Consider the following 9068-nt stretch of genomic DNA (forward strand, 5'->3'; position numbering starts at 1 on the left):
ACATCAAGACTTTTCAAAGTCTCCCAAGGTAATTCAAACCTGCAGCTAAGGTTGAGAAACTCTGCATGGGATCTTAAAGCTCTCCCAGTCTTTTTTCTTTAAAAGCTTCAAGTTCAAGGTTAAAGAATATTGATGGTGATGGCAGACACAGTTTGCTTTCAATTGAGGGAAGTAATGGCCCTCTAATACAGGTGGTGAATAAAAAACGAACATCTTAAAAATTTATTACCTAGGAACTAAATATAAAGAAGTATGTTTGTGTGTACCAAATTGTAGTTACAATTACTAGTGTCTTGCCATGATTTGATTTAGAAATATTCTAGTTTCTAAGTTACAAATTTTTAAAATGATTTTGAGAAAATTTCACCCTGTGGAGTCAAATGAAATCCCACATGGGTCTTAAACTGGAATCTCCGTCCTCTGGAAGGCACCACTCCAGGGGGCTCCTGGCTGCTGTTTATTCCTTCATTCCCCCCACTCACCCACTCGCCCTTTTGTTAGTCCAGCAATCCATTCATTCATCCAATGAGTCTTTATGATTTTTATTTTTTTTAAGAGGATGGGGGAGAGTAGTATGAATTGGGTTATGAGGCCCCCTGGGAAGGGTACCTCACCTCAGCCATTGAGCCCACTTTGCTGGCAATGAGTCTGTTCCAAACTTTAGCTAAGGAGGCATCAGCCAGGCCTCTCCCCAGGGGCGGGGTCCACGGCATCTCCTGCCCAGTCTGCCCTCCCAAGCAGAGCCCAGAAGACTTTATGATTTTAAATGCCAGATACTGTGCTCTGTAGCAGGGATGGAGAGAAGAAAATATCGCTTTCACAAATGCCTCAAATTAAATTCAAGAAGGGATAATGTGGAGGGATTGGGGAAGAAGGGAATGCCAAAGAAAATGAATTTACAAGGCCTAGGAGAAGCCAGAGGGGCCTTCCAGAGCTTGGGCATGTCCCTGGAATGCATTGTTGACATCACTGCCTTGTAGGATGCTTCAGGGGAAGCCAGAGGCCACCCTTCACTCAGAGCCTGGCCTGCAGTGGGTTAGTTGCCTGAGTAGGCTCACCACTATCCCAGGGAAAGACTTAATATAAAGGCAAATGTTTATCTATTGAGTGCCTGCTATCAGCAAAGTACAGTGCCAGGCGCTATTACCAAGAAGCAGTACCTCTCCAAGAGCTTCTCCTAGCCAAGGCAAGACTAATACCTGGGATATAATTGTCAAGACACTTGACAGCATGGAATCAAGAACTAAATTGTGTAGTGTAGACATGAAGTGCCTTCCTTTTGTAGAGGAGGGTGTGGGAGGTGACACAGGCCAGAGGCAGAGCTTGGGTGTGGGTCTTGTCTGCTTCCTGGAGGGAAGGCAGAAAGCAGGGTTCATTCCATGAACTAATCAGGTTCCTGAGAAGGAGGAGAAAGTGGATATGAGGGAGAAGAAGAATCATTTGCTGTTCTCAAAATTGTCTTTCACTGGTCGGATGGACCCCTGGGGCTTGGACAGCTCTGCTGTGGCCTTTGGTACACTGGCAGCCCCGAATCCAACTGAAACACCCTCCTTCATCCACCAGGGCGGGAGATAGAAACGGGGGAGACTCTAGAGTGGGCAGATGTAAGACATTGGCCCAGGGGGCAGTTGAAAAATGAGAGAGCCTCTGAGCTACTCCATTGTCCAGCATATTACAATGAATGGACCTATTAATATGCTACCTTCTAATACATGTGTTGGGTAAATATTATAGAACTAAAGTTGGAGATGAAGGTAGTTATACTTCTTAGTGAACACGGTACATTCTGGAGCCAAAGAGCTGCTTAATAGCATTATACTTACATAGTTTCTCAGGTTACAGGATTGAGGGGAATCCATCCCCACTGACTACCATGTATTATTTGAGTGCTTTCTTTTAAAACTCAGGCAGCATTCCATAAAATGACATCAAAGATCCTCAGTTGACTGCCCTTCTGTCATACAATAACTTTATTTACAAATTGTTCGTGTCCCCCGAACTGGTGGAATAAGTCATTTTAAATGATCTCAACTTCTCTTCCCTACACAAAAAGTCCTCCTTCTCTCTCTCTCTCCCATATAAACCCATGAGTGTCATGGAATGGAAAAGGTTGTCACACCCCAATTTAGCTTTTTGGCCAAGGACATTACACTGAAAGTTAAGATAAAATTCATACTGAAACCAGAAGAAACTGTGGGTTTGTAAGCAGAAGGAGGGAGGGAGGGTCTTGCTGGGTGACCTAGATGAATTCAAGCAAAGTTGGTAGGGTTGTTGGCATGTATCATAGCAAATTCTCAACAGACTCTTGGATGAGTCACATTATTTGTCATCACGGATGGATGATCAACTCAGAAGTTACCCGCAGGGAGCAACTGCTTTCCATGCTGACCCAGAAGCACTTCTTTCCAGTCTGGAGCTGTACAGTAAGTAATTGGCTCCTGTCTCTAATTATAAAACAAAAACTAAAGACATCACTGCTCAGGTCTCTGGATCCTGATGCAGTCTCAAAACTTGACAATTAGAGTTACGTACTCTTCTCCCTAACCACTCTCAAGTTCTGGTACCAGTATTAGTCACACAAAAGTTAATAAACCTGGCAGATGTAGCACTACACCTTGAAGGCTCATTAACCTGGCTTTTGACACGTGATAAAGCCCATGATTCCAGGGCCTTGGGTGTGCTTCAGAAAATGTGTCAGTAACAGAGTCATAGAACCAGGATGCCAGAAAAGGTGTTTGAAATCCAGCATTCACTGTTCCTGAAGCAAATGGTCCACCAGTTAGAACTTCTTCTGGTAGGTTATCTTTCTCTTTGCACAGTAGAGAGCTCCCCCAGAGTAGAGAACATAACCTTGCATGGCTGGAATAACTTCTGCTCTTAGTAGAATGGTGCCAATGCCACTAAGCATTGGCATGCCTGGAATTACCAGTCTGGAAGGTTCTGGAGGAAGATACCCCTTCTCTTCAACTCAAACTTCAGTGATAACTGCATTTTCACACACTAAGGGAAATGGTCTGAAAAGAGTTTTCCCCTGGTTTGTCTATTTTTTATACCCATGAATTCATAGTAAGAAATTCAGATAGGGCATGACTGGTATCTTCTGGAGGCTTCTTCACTATCTGGCACCTGGGCTGGGATGACTCCAAGACTGGGCTTAGCTGACATGGTCATCTAGTCAGTGATTTTGGAAGAAAAAAGTCTTACAAGGGTATAGAAAATGTCATCATTATACATGTAAACAACTGCTTTTATTGAAAACAATACAGCAATATCAAAAGGTCATAATAATCAGCATTAAAAATATTTTAACTCATGGAACATTTGAAATTAGTACTGCATTAGAAAATTATAGGAGGGGATCCCTGGGTGGCTCAGCGGTTCAGCGCCTGCCTTTGGCCCAGGGCATGATCCTGGATTCCCGGGATCGAGTCCTGCGTCGGGCTCTGGGCATGGAGCCTGCTTCTCCCTCTGCCTGTGTCTCTGTTTCTCTGTCTCTCTGTCTATCATGAATAAATAAATAAAATCTTAAAAAAAAAGGAAAAAGAAAATTATAGGAATATGGTCACCATGCCTGTGAAAACAACTACCATCAAACACAAATAAGTTTTGCTTGCTAGTTTTTTTCCCCATATGTTTGTGGTTATTAAAACCATTTGAATTGAAAATGGATCAAGGCTTAGTGTTACATCTATAAATATAATGAGTATATATCCCAGATTTTCCAGGACAGCCCAGATTCCAAATGGCCATGTTCTGGTTTGGGGATGGAAGGATATGGACCATACGTGTTGCCTGTGTGTGGTCAGGGTCTCCTGACTGAGGTGTTAGCGGTTTGGACAGATCGTTACAGCAGGTAACAGCAACACAATGAAAGGGCACAACAGCAAAGAAAGGTATTTGAGCCAAACTGGCAGCCTTTGAAGAAGCTTTCAAAGGTGGCAGGAATGCCTGAAACCAGCATGTGCCTGGGCAAAACAACTTGATGATAGATTAGGCAACTGTCTTGAAGAGGAAGTTGGTTTCCCTGAGTCAGCAGCTTACTCACCTTCCAGTATTATCAGGGTCAAATATTTTTAGCCTTCAGGGCCTGGCCATGGGCTTCTGAGGTAGATCCACCTCCTAGGAAGGGGTGGGCTCTAGAAGAGTGATAGGATCCATCTGTGGGAGCAGCCTTCATTCCTTCTTCATGTGAACCCACGCAACAACACTCTCTGTGCCCAGCAGGCGGAGAGAAGCAAGGCAGGATGCAGAAATGGTCCACACCCAAATCTTTGCCTTTTAATTTTCAATCCAGCGTGGAAGACACACAAGGTGGTGAGTTATAATTACACCTTATCAAGGATTCCTATTGAGAAGGAACCAAGCACTGAGAACCAAATGACAGAGCCACTAGCTGTAGGGTCACTGGGTTACTCAGGCAGGCCATTGGGTGGTAGGTCTCACACAATCACTTTCTAAGTCCTCTTGCCCTTGGTGGAAGAACGAGAGGAATAAGAATGACTCCTCCTGGGTTTGTGTGAGCTCTTCTGAGGAGCCCCCTCATCTTTCCAATCTCCTTTTGCTCCTTTCCCTATTTCCTGTCTTTTAGGGACCTGTCAGAGTCCAGGCAGGAAACTGAGCTGACAGTTGGCTGGAATTTTTTTAAAAGACTTAAATAATAAGGGATGTTGAGGTTGATAGTAACTACCCACGGAGGGAAGCTGTTCTTAACCTGACCTGCAGAGGCAGGGAAGAAATGGAATCATTGGTCCAGATGACATCTGAGGCTCTGACTGGGGAGGGTGGGGTGGGGGGAGGGGGGAGATGCAACTGCTGCTAGAAGAACTGCCCAGCAGGTGGGTTATGAGACAATAAATGCTGACCTCCCTGTTCTCCCAACTTCTGGTTCCCTAAGAGCACATCCCATTGGCCAATCACGGTGGGAGACCAGAAGGTAAGGGAGCCCTGGTGATGTGGTGCAATGAGGTTAGCCACTCAGGGCTTACAACAAAACAGAGACTACCTTAACATGAAACTTTAGAGTTAATGGAAATTAACCAACACTTTTCTGTTTTCTTTCCTCCTTACCTGGTTTCCTGCTTGCCCACAGGGCATCAGGCCAGGCATTGAAGAATCAGAGAGCAACAGCCAGACCTGGCTCTCCATATTATGGAATTTATAGTCCAGGAGGGAGACAAATATGGAGCATTACAGATAAAGGGATACAGGAATGGGATAGATGAGCTCAGGGAAACAACCTTGGAGTCTAGTTTTGATTCTCCAAAGTTGGCCACATAGATCCTTGCTCCTAGAACTATGGTGTCTGAAGAGACCCCATGAAAATTCTGACTGAGAGCTGATCCTAGAAAGCCCACATGATGGACCACTCGGAATTCGGAGGCAAAATGTTTCTCAGGCCCCATAATCACTATCCCCCATGTCTTCTGTTATTCTTCCGCATTTCTACCACTTTTGCTTAAACCTACACACTCTTACTTAACATGTAACAGAAAAGAAATTCAAGAGGATGTTTTTTAACCTTGGGATGGTGGAAAACAATCAGAGCAAGATAGGTTTCCCAGGACACAGTGAAAGAAACCATTAACAAAGCAACAAGGCAACCTATTGGATGAGAGAAGATATTTGCAAATGATATATCCAATAAGGAATTAATATCCAAAATATATAAAGAGCTTATACAACTCAACACCAAACAACCCAGACAATCTCATTAAAAACTGGGCAGAGGGTCTGAATGAACATTTTTCCAAAGAAAACATACATATGGCCAACAGAGTGAAAAGATGCTCAACATCACTGATCATCAGGGAAATGCAAATCAAAACCACAATGAGATATCACCTCACACCTATCAGGATTGCTAGTGTCAAAAAGTTAAATAAACATTGACAAGGATGTGAATTAAAGGGAATTCTTGTGCACTGTTGGTGGGAATGCTATTGGTGCAGCCACTGTGAGAAACAGTATGGAGGTTCCTCAAAAGATTTAAAACAACTACAGGGACACCTACCTGGCTCAGTTAGAGGAGTGTGCAACTCTTGATATCAGAGTTGTGGGTTTAAGCTCCATGCTGGGCGTAGAGATTACTAAAACCATATAAATAAGCTTAAAAAAATAAAAAATAAAAATAAAAATATAACATGATCTAGCAATTCCACTTCTGGATATTACTCAAAGAAATGAAAACACTAGTTTGAGAAGATATGTCCACCCCTGTGTTTATTGCAGCATTATCTACAATAGCCAAGATAAGGAAGCAGCCCAAATGCCCATTGGTAGATGAATGGATAAAGAATATATGGTGCATATTTACAATGGAGTATTACTTAGCCCTAAAAAGAATGAAATCTTGCCATTTGCAACAGCATGGATGGACCTAGAGAGTATTGTGCTAAGTGAAATAAGTCAGAGAAAGACAAAGACCATATGATTTCACTTATATGTAGACTCTAGGAAACAAATGAAGAAACAGAACAGAAACAGACTTGTAAATACAGAGAACAAACTAGTACTTTGCCAGAAGTGGGGGTGGAGGGAATGGGCAAAATAGGTGAAGGGGATTGAGAGCTACAGATTTCCCAGTTATAAAATAAGTAAGTCATGGTGATGGAAAGTACTGCATAGAGGATATAGTCGGTAGTAATGTAATAACTTGATAAGGTGACAAATGATGACTACACTTAGGGTGAACATTTCACGATGCATAAAAATGTCAAATCACTATGTTGTAACCTGAAGCTAATATGTATGTCAGCTGTACTTCACTTTTTAAAAGTGTAATCATAATTACACTTCATGAGAGACAGAATGAGAGAGAGAGAGAGAGAGAGGAGAGGCAGAGGGAGAAGCAGGCTCCATGCAGGGAGGCCAATGTGGGACTCGATCCCAGGTCTCCAGGATCAGGCCCTGGGCCAAAGGCAGGCGCTAAACTGCTGAGCCACCCAGGGATCCCCTATACATATATTTTTTAAAGTATCAAGTCACAGGGGTTCCTGGGTGGCTTAGTCAATTAAGCATCCAACTCTTGATCTCAGCTCAGGTAGATCTCAGGGTCATGAGTTTAAGCCCCATGTTGGGCTTCATGCTGAGCATGGAGTCTACTTAAAAAAAAAAGAGTATCAAGTCACAAAAAGATGACAAAAAATACAGATTGTTCAATGAAGAAGCCAATTTTAAAAGGCTACATACTGTTATGATTCTCGTGATATAAGATCTGGTAAAGCCAAACTAGACAGACAGTAAGAAGAGTGATTGCCAGGGGGTTGGTAAGAGGGGGTAGAGGCTTGGACAGATGTAGACAGACTTTTTAGGGTGGTGAGACTATTCTGTATTGTACTGTGACTATAGATACAGGACACTATACATTTATCAAAATGCATAGAACTTTAAAGCACAAAGAGGAACCAGTACACACAAATTTTTAAAAAATCAATTAGGCAGTCAAGGGATACCAGGATAGAATATAGACTGTCACAAAATAATCTGTATTACAAATGCATTAAAATGTCTTACTGAAGTAGGATGGGGGAAGAGGTGGTGACCTAAGTAGCTTTGAAAATGAGTGGAATTAAAAAAAAAAAAAGAAAAGAAAATGAGTGGAATTGTAAAACTAAAGGCAAAAGAATTGCACAGAAAACTGTACTCTTGTTGATGAAGTTGTTTCCCATCAGGGCACAGGGTTAACATACTGTTATACTTGTATGCTGGAAATGAACAGTTAAATAAATATTGGTGGATGGTGGGAGCTAGTTCTTCTCACTGTTGGAGTGGCCATTTATAAACAAGCAAGGGGGAGGAGACTAGAATGATCCGGTGGTTGTGGACTAGAGTTGCAGGCATGGAAATGAACTCCTGTTCATATAGGACGATTTATAGATATGTATACATACCCTGGTTTGTATGGCACACATATATTTCCTTGCTTTGTCAGCTGAGAGGACTTAGAAGCAGCAACACCCAACTAGCAATGAGCATATCTTATGCTCTGACCTTGGTTTCCAATACCATTCTCTAATAAAGAAACCAAGACATTGGAGAAGTAGCTGCTTTTCAGACAAGGGTAAGGAACATATAAGAGGACCTGGAGGATCTTGTGGTGCTAGAAAGTAAGGCAGTACTCAGGGCACCTGAGTAGCTCAATCAGTCGGGCATCTGACTTTGGCTCAGGTCATGATCTCAGGGTCCTGGGATGGAGGCCCACACTAGCTCCACATTCAGCAGGGAGTCTGCTTCTCCTCTGCCCCACACCCCTCGTGCTCCTGCATGTGCACATGTACACACGCTCTCTCCCTCTCTCAAATAAATAAATAAAATCTTGGGGCACCTGGGTGGCTCAGTCTGCTAAATGTCTGCTTTTGGCTTAAGTCATGGTCCTGGGGTCCTGGGATCAAGCCCCACATCAGGTTCTCTGCTCAGTGGGGAGTCTGCTTCTCCTTCTTCCCCTGCTTTTGCTCTCTTCTCTCTCTCAAATAAATAAATAAAATATTTATAAAAATAAAATCTTAAAGAAAAGAAAGCAAGTACACATAAAAACAAAAAACCAAAAATATCATATTGATGAAGTATGTCAAAGGGACATGGAAGCCAATTGAAAGAGATCCCAATGGTCAAAGCTGAAGCAATATGAAAACCAAAAATAAATAAAGTAGTATTGGATTAAACCCAAAGTATAAGGTAAATATCCACACATCTATATGGATATAAATGAATGATTAAATAATTAAATGAGGGAGAGGAGACAAATCTCTCATGCAGAAGAATTACAAATAATTTACAAAGACTCCACCCTCAAGGAGGTGGAACATAACTCCCAGCCCCTTACATGTGGGCTATTCTTAGTGACTTCCTTCCAAAGAGTACAGTATGGAGAAGAGGAGATGGAGAGTAACTTTGTAGTGGAGAAATCTAACAAATACAACCTTAGCCAGATGATCAAGGTCAATAACAAAAGTGATAAATCATGTTGATGATAATGTGTTCTAACGCCCATCTCGTCATGAGAAAAATCTCAGGACAGGGACATTCTAAAAAAATGCCTGACTAGTACTCCTCAAGGTACTGTGAGGTCA

Source organism: Canis lupus, chromosome 13 (genome assembly GCF_003254725.2).
Source record: "Canis lupus dingo isolate Sandy chromosome 13, ASM325472v2, whole genome shotgun sequence".
NCBI lineage: Eukaryota > Metazoa > Chordata > Mammalia > Carnivora > Canidae > Canis > Canis lupus.